The sequence below is a fragment of the Physcomitrium patens genome, chromosome 13 (genome assembly GCF_059467195.1).
Source record: "Physcomitrium patens ecotype Gransden chromosome 13, ASM5946719v1, whole genome shotgun sequence".
NCBI lineage: Eukaryota > Viridiplantae > Streptophyta > Bryopsida > Funariales > Funariaceae > Physcomitrium > Physcomitrium patens.
Window position 1 is genome coordinate 15,836,165 of NC_143422.1, and position 15,463 is coordinate 15,851,627.

Consider the following 15,463-nt stretch of genomic DNA (forward strand, 5'->3'; position numbering starts at 1 on the left):
TATCCATACCTAGTTGAAAATGTAATCTTCCATTCATCTCTTTCTTTGATGCATATTAGATTGTATGTTCTTTGTAGATCTATTTTTGTATGGATTTTAGCTTAATTCAATTAATCAAAAAGTCTAGATATTAAAGATAGTAAGTACCTATTCTTGATGGTAATCTTGTTGAGTCCTCATTAATCAATACACATTTGTAATGATCTATCTTTTTTCTTTACAAATAGAATTAGTAATCCTATTGGAGATTTGGAATGGCAAATGAAATTCTTGGCTAGATTCTTTTCAATATACTCCTTAAGTTCAACCAACTCATTTTGTAATAAATTGTAGATTGGTCCAAATAGTAGTTGTGCTCCTTCTTGAAGGTCATTTGAGTAGTCATAGGAACAATATTCTAGAAGAGTATCTACATTCTTTTTCTCAAATACATCTTGAAATTCTTAATATTGGCTTGGAATGTCACTTGAAGTCTTTGTATCATTAGAAAAGGGTGTGGCATAAATGACATAAGGTGATCCTTCTTTTGTAGCATGTAAGAAAGCTCTTGCATCTACAAACACAAGTATAATTATTGTAGACTTGTGATTTTTTATTTGATTAATTATATTCTTGATTATACTTTTAGAAAAGTCAAGAATATAAGAATCCAATCTACTTAAGGATTATATTTTTTTAACTAAAATAAGCCTAAAATGATTGGATTAGAGTAAGATCTAATGACATTAAATACCATATAGCTATTATGACCATTGATTATTACTTCTATAGGAAGGATTTTGTAGATAACAACTCCAAAAGACAATAGAAGACCATCTATGACTTCTACTTGAATAAGTTTAGTTTTCCTTACTAAAGATATACTAAGTCTTTTAGCAAATTCTTCATCTAAGAAAGACACTAAGGTTTTTGAATCTAACAAGACAAAGGCTTTTTAATATTTAGGTCCTAAAATAATATTTAATATAAAACAAGGAGAGGATTCTCAAGAGAGAATAAGACCTCCAATAGGTATTGTACAAGGTTCTAGCTGTACGATCCTTATTATAATTGGACAAACTTGTTTTTTGATATATTTTCTTTTTTGACATTTTACTCCTCATTTTATAATTTCATCACTTCTTTGGACAATGTTGAGTAATGTGCTTAGATTCTTTATAATATAAGAAAAATCCTTTTTAATGGCATCTAGTCTTTTCTTATTTAGTAAGAGGTTTGAAACGTACTATATCAATTTACATATCCTCTACTTCTAAATATATGTATTGAGGAGGTATTGGTATTGCTATTGAATTATAGTAAGGTCAAGGCCTACTTGTCAAATTTTTAGATCGAAATTCAAAAAATTAATTGACATATTTTACAACAAAATCAATCACTTGATTCAATGTTTGAAGATCAAATAAGTTGAGTATTGATTTCTTTATCTCATATTATAATTCATAGAAAAATTGGCTCATAAGTACAATATCATCCCACTTAATATTAATTATAAGTTGTTGAAATTATGAAGTATATAATAGTATGGATCAATTGTCTTGTTGTAAAATATGAATCTTATTGGTTGAAACACAAGTTGTATCATGTTTTCCATACATAGATCAAAACTTTGCCAAAAAAGCCTCAAAATTATCCAATATTGGATCTCGTTGTTCAAAAAAGATAAAAATTATGATAATGCTGAACTTGAAAGAAGTATGTATCAATGAATCTAACTTGAGATGTTGAAGTTGGATAGCTTTGAAGTTAAAGTTCAATCACCAGTTGTATTTGATTGATAAATCTTTAAAACTTGGATCTTATGCCATCAAAATTCTTGAGCAAGCAACTCTTAGTTTTTTAATATTGGAAGGATGTTCTATTATAAGAGAAGAGACATGATTTGGTATAGATGTTGAAGCAGCTCTGATCATATCTATATCTTCACTTCCTGCTATTCTTATTCCTCATAGTGGTGGTATAATAAGTTGATACATTACAAGCATTAATTCCTTCAATTAGTCTTGCATTTGTGCCATTGTACTCTTCATTTCAACAAGCTCTTCTATGATAATATTTAAAAAAAAATATATCTAATTTTGTTCAAGACGTGTAAAAAGGAAGACTAGACATTAAAGAAGAGACTAAGAACAATATCAATTTAAATGAAGATAATTCGTAACTTCTAATATACTTATGTCTTAAAAAAAAATTAATCCACTTTCAATTAAGAGAAGAAAAGGCTCTGATATTGTAAGTGTACTCTAGTCAATTTGCCAAAGACAAGAACTTCATGAAAGTAAATAAATAAGTATAACAAAATAGAAATAAAAAAGTATGCATTTGAAAAAGTTAAGGTTATAAAAAATCCAATTTATTTTAGGATTGCATTTTTTTAACTACATATTAAGGACAAGAAGTTGATGAAATTAAATAAACAAGTATAAAAAAATAAAAAATAAAGAAGCATATATATTAAAAAAAAAACTACAATGACTATTACCAAAAGACAAGGAAACTAAAGACTCTTGAACCTAGACTAGAAGTAAGAAAGGAGTTGTTAAGAGTGAAGAGGGCTTCACTCTTGCCTCTATATCTATTATCTAATTAGGAGCTACATGACATTATTCTATACGACCTCTAAGATATATATTGACTTTGCAAGACACATGCTTTAGCTTATAAGATAAGTTTTTTGTGTGTGTGCCACATAGTTAGCTTGTCTTCAAGTTATCAACATATGTGGCTCATGACTAACTTGTTGACCATATTTTTAACCTAAAAAGTCAATTATAGATACCTATGAAGTCAAAGAAGTATCTATGAAGCTTCTAAGAAGCTTCTATAGAAGATATTATGGAATTAACCTAATTTTGTTTATTTTTACTTACTTCTATCTAATCATATAGGTAATTATTGGTTTACATGTGTATGTCCGTGTCACTACAATAATCTTATAGTAACTGGATTAGAGAAAGATCTTATTATATTAAATATTACTAAGCTATTATAATCTTTAATTATTATATTTAAAAGAACAACCTTATAGATAATATCTCCAATTGACAACAAATGACCATCCATGATTTCTACATGTACGAATTTAATTTTTTTGATTAAAGATATTTTTTATTCTTTGACAAAGTCTTAGTCTATAAAACAGGTTCAGACTTTTGAATCTAATAATATAAAGACTTTGTGATTTTTAGGTCTTAAATATATATCTATTGTAAAATAAGATGAGGGATGTAAGGAGAAAATAAGACCTTTACTAGCTATTGTATATGATTCTAACTGCACAATCTTTATTGTAGTTGAGGAAACATATTTTTTGACACATTATCTTCTTTAGCAATCGTACTCCTCATTTTTTAATTGTGTTGCTTCTTTAGATAATATTGAGCAATGTGCTTAGCTTTTTTCATAATATAAGAATAAAACCTCTTAACGAAATCAAATCTTTTTCTACTCTATAAAGGATTTAAAACATAATATATGAATTTACATTGATTTCAACTTTGATGAATAAGTTTTGAAAAACTTAGAAGCTCCCATCATTACTTGTCTTATTCCTCTCCAATCAAGTTTTTGTTCTTGATGCCTTTTAAATAATCAACTTCTTCCATAGGTGTAGGAATAGTACTTCTATAATTCACATTAGAAATATGTGAAATTTCTACTCTTAGAATGTTGACAAGCTCGTAAAGATGTACAATAGTTGCAAATATATTTTCTTTTTTGCTGAGAATAGCATCCTTAATCTTTCTTTCTATAGATAATTAAAAAAAATTCAAAAAGTTAAATTAGAAGAAAGTAATCTACAACCTCTAATATCAAATAAAAATTTCTACAAAGAATGATAATCTACTTTTTTTAAAGAAAAAATCAATGTAAGAAAATAAGATTGTTATTTAAAAATGGATAGTTTGCAACCTTAAAAACACAATAATAAAAATAGAGTAATCTACTCACTTTTAAAATAACACAAAAAAATAAATTAGCCCTCATATTAAATTATAAAGGACATGAATCTTAAAGAAAAAAAAGTCTTAATATACTCTTATATTACTCAAAAAGACTAAAAAATTATTCAAAGATGGTAATGTATTAAACTAGAATGGCTATTGCCAAAGACAAGAAGACTACAAAATCTTGAAACAAGATTAGGACTAAAAAAGCATTGACAAGAGTGAAGAATGCTTTACTCTTGCCTCCATATATACTCTTAACTACAAGTTATGTAGCAATGTCCTATAGGACCTCCAAAACATGTTAATTGTGCAAAAAAAATATCTTAACTTGCAAGGTAAGTTTTTTATATGTGTGCCACATAATTAGCTTATTCTACAAGCTATTAACATGTGGTTAACTTGTTGATCAAGTTTCTAATCTACTAATCAACTACAAATACATGTAAAGTCAAAATTGTATCTATGAAGCTTCTAAGAAGCTTTTCAAGTAGATATTATAAAGTTAATCTATATTTATCTACTTCTATTTAATCATATAGATAATTATTGGAATAAATATGTATGTCCATTATACTTGGATTTAATCAACATTGAATAAAGAGTAGGCTTTTTTAATAAAAGAATAAAAATTAATATCTCTAATTTTAATTTTTTATTATTTGAAGATTTATATAATTTCTATAAAATAATTTCTTTAAAATAATTACTTGAAAATGCACTAAGCACTTGATTGTAGAAAGTAAAATAGAAATTACAAAAGAAAAAATAAAAAATCTTAAAAGAGTTGAGAGAAAATCTACAATAAACCTTAAAAAAATCTTTAAAAATTCTAAAATAATCTTAGAATAATTACAAAAATATCTTAAATAAATCTCAACCAATTTCTAATTTAATCTTAGTTGAAATCCTGATAGACTTCAATCAAACCCTAAACAAATCCCAAATCCTAAACTAAATCTTAGACAAATTTTAAATGCTAAATCCTAAATCCTAAATCAAATCCTAAACAAACTCTAAATTCTAAACCAAATTCTTAAAAAATCCTAAATCTTTGACGAAATCTTAAACCAAATCCTAAATTTTAAATCAAATCCTAAACAAATTCTAACCAACTAAATCTAATCTTATCACTGTTTAAAACTTAAATATCTATCAATCAAACCTTTGATCTTGCTTAAAAATTTACACAATTTTTAAAAATTAAATTAGTAATAAGCATATGAAATTTGAAGTTAATCACAGTTATCAAATGGAAGTAAAAACCTAAAATCCGCTCAGGTATTGGCTGACCTCCTACTCCAATCTAAATGATAAACTTCCAATGCTAATATCTCCTTTTCAAACCATTTCATTATTTTAAAATTTCACATATATGTAGCAAATCAAGTCTATTATCTTCATATATAAATTTCATCCCAATCCAACTAGAAGATTGTTGAAAAACTTAGAAATCCTAACTGCCTCTCAAAGTCCAATTTCTAAGACCTCTACTTACTTGAAATTAAATAACTTTCAATTCAACCATTTGATCAAGCTCAAACTTATAGCATATACTTTAAACAACTATTCTCAAAATTTGAATTATACATCTACTACTAAATCTATGAAATTATCTAAAATGTAATACCTTTTTTATTTCACAAATTCCAAAATCACCTAAAATAATTGTGACTTTGTAAAGTTCTTGCAAAGTCTTTATATACTTAAATTACTCAAAATCAATGCTCAAAGAAATCCTATCAAGTCTGTTCTTCAATCTCATTCTTTGACCTACTAAAGAACTCTAAAGCTACCATAGATGCTTAATTTTGTGCCTTGGGATCTGATTTTGACCTAAATTGATAATTGGTCTTCTACGAGTATCAAATTTTATTCTTTTGAATTAATTTTTGCTAAAATCAATTCCTAATTTCTTCTTATATTTTTTTATATTTTTTATTTTTCTAATCTATCTTATTTTGTCTTACTTATGGCCTTACAAAATAAGTAGAAGCCTACTTTGCAAAAAGATAGCATTTAAACCTTTAGTTCTACTTTCTTTTGGATTATTTTTTATTTTTTAAAATAATTTTTTATAATATTTGAAGTAAGATCTTTTATAATATAATAGATTCTTATCCCTTTCACCTATTAGTCATGTTACATTACGATAGTGATACCATTATATTATTTATTAAAGAAAGGATTTAAATTTTAACAAAATATTGAATAAAACAAGGCAATGAAAAAGTTGAAAAAACTTCTTTCTTCACCACTAACTTTGAGAACGATTAATTATAATTCAAAGAGGCTAGTGATATTGATAGTTGATGCTAGTCCAATAGGTATTGAATGGACAATTAGATAAGATGATGAAGAGTGAAATGGATATGTAGTTAGATTTGGAGCAAAGGTTTTAAATCCTCATCAAAGGGCTTATACACAAGTCTAGAGAGAATTATAGGGCATAATAACTACAATAAAAAATAAAAAAGAATACTTGATTGATACAACTATGATTGTTGAAATAGATTGTCTATCACTATTAGGTATAATTGTTAGTTGTTCAATGTTGGATATTACAATATTAAGGTAGATAGCATATATTAAGTCTATAAATCTAGAATTCAAGAATATTTTGAGAAAAAGATAATGCGATTGTGGACATATTATTGTGAGCTTGATATGATGATGAAGAAGATATGATTGATAATAAAGAAAATATTGGCACTAACTTTTATTCAACTTCATGTACAAAACAAAAAGAGTTGTATTTGATTACACTACTTGAAGTATTTTTAGACGATTTATATGATGGTGAATGATTACACATTAGAAAGTACTTAAGTATATTAAATTAGTAAAAAAATTACATGGATTCTGAGTTTAAAAGAATGTAAAAGAAGGCTTATGAATATTTTCTTTAAGATGGATTTTTATGGAAGCAACCAAAAGAAAGGAGTGGAATGCCACAACAAGTTGTATGTAACTATGGGACTCAACAAAATATCATTAAAGAATTTCATGAAAGTTGGTAGGCCAAACATTGATGCATTTGGACAACATTTACAAAGATAAAAGAAAAATATTGGTAGAACGGCATGCATAAGGATGTGGCAGATTTTGTAAGATCTTGTGAAACTTAACAAATATATTCAAACATTTGTCATTGAAATGGATTGCATCCAACATATCCATTATTAATTCATTTCAAATGGGTGGTTGATTTAGTTGCAATACTAATAGAGTTTGAATAAAAGAAATATTTGATACTTACTTGAAAAGATTTGACAAATGAAATAGAGAAAAGAGTACTTCAAACAAAGACTATGGAAGGAACATGTCAGTTTATATTAGAAGAAATTATTTGTCAATATGGTTGTATTAGAAAATCACTACAAATAAAAGAAAATTAGATGAAAATGAAGCACGAGAGTTCTTTGAAAGGATGGATATTAAACTTGTATTAACAACTGCATATAATTCAAAAGTTAATGGCAAGAGTGAACATAGATATTTTCCAATTATTAAAGCATTGATTAAAGCATGCAAAGGTAAGATAGGTGATTGGCCTAAGTTATTACCATTTGTATTATAGGTAGATTACACAACTCATAATATGGTTATAAGATACATGCTAACAAAATTGATGTATAGACAAAAATTGGTAATGCCAATAGATGAAATTGTACCAACATGGGATATATTATTTTGAGAAAATGATTTAAGAAGAGAAGAATTATTAGCATTATAAATTTAAAAACTTGAAAGAAGACCCAAAGGCATTGACGTAGCTATAAAGAAGTTAAAAGAAGCAAAGAAAAAAAATAAGAAAAAATTTAACAAAAAATATTGATTGAATCCAAAACTAATTCAAAATAATGATTATGTATTGGTTTATGATAGTATTTTGGGCAACCAACATAGCACGGCAAAGAGATTTGCAAAGAGATGGTTTAGACTTTATATTGTCAAACAAGTATATGACAATGGAACATACTTGTTATGAGAACTTGATGGTACAAAATTAAAAATACCTATAGTAAGTAAGAGAATCAAGTTATTCAAACAAAGAGGTGAACACATTTATTTTGATAAAGAACAAAATCCATTATAAGATATTGAGATTCAAGTAGAAGAGCAAATTGAAAATGAAGAATTTGACTAAGATGAAGAATACTCTATATCACTATAATGAAGAAAACTTAGTGCATGCCGAAGGATGCAAAGATTCAAAAGGGTGATGTAATATGACTAATAAATAAAAATATTTATAATAGTTAAAAAGATAGTAAACAAAAGAATGTTAATACTATATTTTTATAAAATAGACTTTTACTTATTTTGTATGAATATAAATAATCCAAAAAAATAGATTTAGAAATTAAATAATATAAGCATGTATAAAAGGGAGTTAAGAAAAGATTTTAGCAAAATTTATCTTAAGAAGCTAAAAATTAATATCCAAAGAAGACAAATTTTTTATTTAGATTGAAAATAAATCCTGAGGCACAAAATTGTACATCTATGGTGACTTTGAGGTTCTTTGGTAGATTGAAGAATGATGTTTGAGAGTAGACTTAATAGAGTTTCTATTTGTATTGGTTTTTTACAATTTTGATTTGTAAAGACTTTATAAGAGCTTTACAAAGTCAAGGTTGTTGCAGATGACTTCGATTTTTTTGAAGTAAAATAAGATTGTCATTTTGAACAACTTTTAGAGTTTTGTAGCAAATCTACAAATATAATTTTGTAGGTTGGTGGATATAGTTGTATTTAATATATATTGTGAATTTAAATTTAATTAAATAATTAGATAAAATATGATTATCATTTTACTTATTCTATAAATTTCTTTTAAAATAAACCCGTAGAGGGGGGTTCAAACACAATGAAAGACTATTGCATGAACTTACACATTGAGGTCATACAATTAACCATAATTTGAACCACTAAAATACCAAGAAATACTACAATATTTTTTCCTAGTAATAATACTCCTTCGTCAATTGATAACAACAATGTACAATCCTACACTCTCAAAAGACCGCTTAAAACACATAAATTCCAACTAACACCAAAAATAACAGACTTCACACCAACCAATCTAGATTCATATAATTTTTATAATCACAGACTTCCTCAGTCGAAACACACACAACTCTCAATAAACAACAATCATAATCTTCCATCCATAATCAATCTTTCAATAAATTCTCATATAATTCAATCACATAGTACTCCGATTATATAATCAATAACTCATAAATCAATCTGTGATTTATTCCATAGATTCTTTTTTCAATATTCAAAAACTATCCATTACTCTTTAACAACAAAGAAACAAAGAGATAGCACCAAGCTTATCCCAGCTCATGACTATCATAGTCTGGCCCTTACAATATCTTCTTCAATTTACTTATGCTTTACTTCTAAAATTCTAGATTGTAAACGTCATTCCCTACTTAACCATTTTTCATAACTAATTCAATCACCCATCCTACTGAATTGACTATCCTAGGAATGATTAATCTACTTTATCAATATCTTACAAAAACAAATTTCTACTCTTTCTACATAGCCTCACTCCTAATTGTGCAGTGTCCTCGCAAACACAAAATTGATATATATCTAAAAAAAACTAAAAATAACTCTATTAAATTGCTATCCCTCTGGCCCACCTAGTTGATCAACTACCACATTATCTATTATTGGTTCTACCAATTCTAATTCCAAATATAAACTTTCATCCTCCTCCAATCCTTCCAATGACTCCTTCTTCAATTAGGCTGAAAGGTCTTCATTGTATTCACCCAATTTATGGACTTGAGCCTCTAATTTTAAGATTTGGACATCCTTTAATTCCAATTGGTATTGATGCTGAATCATACATTCTAGAACTTCAAAAATTTACATCATCGATACTTGTGATGAATCAATATTGATTAAATCATCTACCAATTTTGTCACTTCAAAGTTCAATGCCTCAATTTCAGCCCTCAATTGCTCCATTTCACATTTATATTCATCACTCAATATCACTTTCTCTTGTATCAAGAACTTTTCCTTTTTTGTTCCACTTGCAATTAGCACCTGACTTTCTTCTATTCCAAATTTCATGTTTGGCGATTCTGGAGCAATTCGTCCCGTTGACCTTCTACAATCTTGAAGATGTCTTCTTTTTCTTTTATCTAAGCTTCTTCTTTTTGTAAAAACCTCCGTTTCAATAACAACCTGGACTCTACATTCACCTAAATGATCTGTTCCTTCTCCCATTTATGAATACGGGTTGCAACATAAGCTGTCTAATCGAATACCATTCTGTCAAGCATCCCTACCATAGCAAATATTAATCATCTTGATATATACATGTTGTATTGATACAACCCTAAATGCCTCAGCACAAAGCGCATCCATTCTATGAGCTTTGGTATAATTATCTCAACTGTCCGCCAACCTTGGTTCTTTTCAAATGATGACATTTCACCTTTAAAAAATGCTCTTGGGCTAAAATTACTTGAGTCCATTGCCTCCATTGCAAGATTTCCAATTGAAAGATACAACACCTTTTCTAAGATCTTTTCATCAATATCAATAATGTGTCCTTGTACTATACTTTATCCATCCTCTGAGTCATAGTTTGTGATGTATTCTTCCACTAATGCTACATTAATTGATGGCAAGTTATATAACCTTTGTAAAAACTAAAATATTTGGACATTTCAAAAATCTCGTATTCTTCTTGGCATCCAGCAGATCTCCAATTTCATAAGCTTCATATTAGTAACGATTATTATGGATGGTGGTCCCAAATTACGTTTAGCTTTCATATTTTGGCCACTTTCGTCTTTGTTCGTAGCTCTCTTTGTACTCTCAATTGCTACAATGCATACTCTTCCAAGTTCTAACTGTCAATGCTACTTTCTAGTACTCTTGAAACATAAGAAATTATAACACAAAAAAACAACAATAGAATGCAATACCATAGAATCACCTTGAATAGATGCTCCACTCCTATTCTTTTATCTAGTCGTGATAATGACAACATGTTATCCAGATTGTCTGTTTCTTCTGCCGACTCATTTGACCTATGACTAATTATATCTCTAACTATCCTTTCAGTCGCCTCTACATTCTAGTCCACCTATACCAATAAGTATAGCCCCATAAAAGTTGAAACCCATCCCAAGTTTTAAGTATAATACAACCGTAATCAATGCCCATTAATACATGTATTGAATTGATGGCCTATAAAATCTTCCAATTAGACTGACTCATTGAAAAATCCTTCAATCATCCGATACAAACCATGCCATTGGACTTGAAATTTTTCTAGAAAAGTATTAAAATGACTATCATAAAGTAAGACCAAATCATTGGACATAAAACTCTTAAGTCGCAGTTTACTATTGTAATAACTCTTCCATTGTTTCTGGGTAGCTTCCATTGTTTTTGGATAGCTTCGATTGTTTTTGGGTAACTTCCATTGTTAAAAGAGCAGTAGCCTAAATTTCATCCAATCAGTAGTACATGGACTCTTTATCATTCAATCATTCATCCATTACGATCCGTAAAATCTAGACTTCCAATTCAATAGATAAGAGTGCTTCTTGCTCATAAACCAATTTGAATAGGATCGAATTGTTTGTCACTTTATATGCTATATGATATGCCCATAAAATTGCAAATAATTTGATATCTCAATCCGTACTTGCCCCTGAAATAGTCTTAGTTAATATCTTGTATAAAATACCATTGGTCTTTTTCATTTGTACATTGGCTCTAGGATGATATAGAGTTGTTTTTCTATGCTTGATCTCCTAAATATTCCTCAAAGCTACAATTGTAGAATTAATGAAATGGATTCCTCGATCACTAATCAATTCTTTAGGACACCCAAACCAAGTGATAATATTCTCATATAGAAAAGTAGTGACAATGTTTGTATTATCATATCGTGTTGCAACAGCCTCTATCTATTTGGTAACATATTCCGTGGTGACTAAAATATATCGCTTCTGTCGAAGTCATGACATTGGTGCAATTGATCCAACGAAATCAATTCCTTATTTTTCAAATGGTACTTGGGCCAAAATTGGTACTAACGGCATGGTAGAAGTGTCAATTGGTTGATCAATTCTTTGACATGGATCACAATGGCAAACATATTGGTATGCATCTGAAAATATTGTTGGTAATCAATATCTAGCCATTAAAGCTTTCCGAGAAGTACTATCACTGACAAAATATCCACTACAACTATCTAACTGGCAACCGTTCAATATCGACTGTACTTCACTTTGAAAGATATAGCATCATAAAATGCCATCCTTTCCTTACTTATACAGAGTATTACCAATCATTATATATGGTGCACTTTTCAAAATTAAGCGTTTCTTAAGTTTTTCACTAAATGCAAGTGGAAATGTTTGAAATGTCAAAAATTGAATTATTTCACTATACTCTAGTGAAATCACATCCACAACAAATAAATCAGTGTCGAGAAGTACATCAAGAATGAGTTCATTGTCCAAGATATTAGACAACTGAAATAAATGGTCAGCATTTGCATGGTTCTTCGTAAGTCTTACGATAATAGTAAAATTAAATTCATGTAGTAGTAATATCCATCTAGTAATATGTCTACTTAACTGAGGCTTATTAATCATGTATTTTAGGACATCATGATACACATAAAATACGAATGAATAACCTAGCAAATAATGCCAAAATTTTTGAACCGAATATATCATGCCCAAAGCTTCTCGTTCAGTAGTAGTGTAATTTTGTTTGGTAGCCACTAATTATTGATTGGCATAATATATTGGATGATCCATTTTCTTTTCATCCTTCTGACTTAACATAGATTCAATAGCAACATTAGATGCATCAACATATACATGAAATGACATTGTCTAACAAGGTGCCACTAATACTGGTGTAGATATCAATTTTTGCTTCAATTCTTTAAACAACACTGTATACTCCTTGGTTCAAATTAGACTCATTCCATTTGATAGAGGTTTCTTTAATATATTAATCAAAGATTGACAGATGATTGAAAATGAATGAATAAATTGTTGATAATAACTGACATGGCTGACAAAACTGCAAACACCCGACATTGTCTTTCGTCTTGACAAGTTCATTATGTGCTAAACTTTATTTGGATCACTGGCAATACCACGTCTAGAGACTATGTGTCCCAAGAGTTTTCCAGACAAAATACCAAATTGATATTTATCACAGCTCAATGATATCCTGTATGTAGCACATTGATGCAAATATTTGTCTTGGCATTTCAAATGATCTTGTTTTGTTCTAAAAGTATAAAAGTCATTTAAAAATATTTCTATAAATATTTATAAATAATCTTGAAATACTTAAGTCATCACCCACTGAAACGTGGCTGGAATATTACATAATCCAAACGACATAATGCAATAAGTAAATGTTTCCTAATTTGTAGTAAAAGTAGTCTTTAACTGATCTTCCTTTGTAATTTTAACTTGATTATAATTAAAAAATCCATCTATAAAAGAATAATATTCATACCCTACTACGGCATCAAATTTAATAACAAGATTTCATTAGAATCCTTTGGAGCTGATACTATTGGCAACTCTGCTGTAGTCAACGCTTACTACTAATAAGAGAAGTATGGAAACTGCAATATTGCCATGCTTAGTGGTATAGCTTGTAACAAGATGACATTAATTTTTTCCTATGTATTAGGACTTAAATTAGCCTCTGTATCAAATATTCTCGAATAACTAACCACTGCTCTATTCCATGTCGGGATTTGATAATCTACTTGAACTAGAATCATAATAGCTCTCGTAGTTAAAAATTAATCACAATAGCATTCCTTCCAAACCTTGGCTCAATTAAGAGATGCAATTGTCGTATTTGATTGAGTCTCTTTTACAAATATTTTAGTTCAAGTAGATGTAATCCGTTGATTAATATGGATAATATAAAAGCCTCTAACATTTGATGTTTTGGCCACTTGCGGAGTATATCTGCTATAAGGCCATAGTACAATTCCACTACCTCTCTAAGACTCATTTTGCTATTCATTAATCTTTCTCGAAGTCGATCCTCAAAATCAATTTCAATTTTATAACATCTTTACATAACATCCAAAACTACTCATACGGCTATTAATTCCTAACACTCAATATTATTGTTATTCTCCGACAATGGTGCCAAAATGTAGTTATTATTTTATTTATTCTAAAAATTCTTTTCAAAATAAATCCGTAGAGAGGGATTCAAATATAACAAAAGACTATTGCATGAGCTTACATGTTAAGATCACACAATTAACCGTAATCTAAACCACTAAAAAACCAAGAAATACTACAATGCTTTCTCCTAGTAATAATATTCCTTCGTCAATTGATAACAAAAATGTGCAACCCTGCACTTTCAAAAGACTGCTCAAAACACATAAATTCCAATCAACACTAGAAATAACAAACTTCACTCCAACCAATCTATATTCACACAATTTTTGTAATCATAGTCTTCCTCTATCAAAACACATACAACTCTCAATAAACAACAATCATAATCTTCTATCCATAACCAATCTTTCAATAACTTTTCATACAATTCAATCATATAGTACTACAATTACATAATCAATGATTAATAAATCAATCTCTGATTTATTCTATAAATATACTTTTGAGTATTTAGAAACTATCCATTACTCTTCAATAATAAAGAAACAAAGAAGTAGCACCAAGCTTACGTCGGCTCATGACTATCACAGTCTGGCCCTTACAATATCTTCTTCAATTTAGTTATGATTTACTTTTGAAATTCTAAATTCTAACCATCATTCCCTACTTAACCGTTTTTCATAACTAATTTAAGCATCCATCCTACTGAATTGACTATCCTAAGAATGATTAATCTACTTTACTAATATCTTATAAAAATAAATTTCTACTCCTTCTACATTAAAGTGTATAAAAGTATTTATAGATTAAAGTCTTAAAATTAAATTATTTACGCAAAGACTTTACGTAATACGATACCCACACAATATTTCTCATAGATGTTGTTCATGCTCCTCAAGGACTTTATTATAGATTAAGATATCATCAATGAAGACAACTACATACTTATCCAAAAGATTCCAAAACAATTTATTCATGTGATTCATAAAGGAGGCTAGAGCATTGATAAAGCCAAAAGGTAAAACAAACCATTCAAAATATCCATAGCACATACAAAATGCCATCTTTTATATATCCTCTCTTGCAATAGGTGAGAAACAGGATTGGTTTATCTCAACTGCCCATCATTCTTTTAATCAATAGCTACCTAAAACCTCATCATAAGATAGGAAAAATTAGACCAGAACAAACTTAACAGAACTAAACAAAACTAAACAAAATGGAATACAGAAGACAAAACTAAGTGACCGAAATCAGAATAAAACAAAATGAAATAAGAAGATATAAAATCCAATTGTATTAAGAAAAAGGGTTTGAAGCCATTCATGACCAGATAATCTAGAA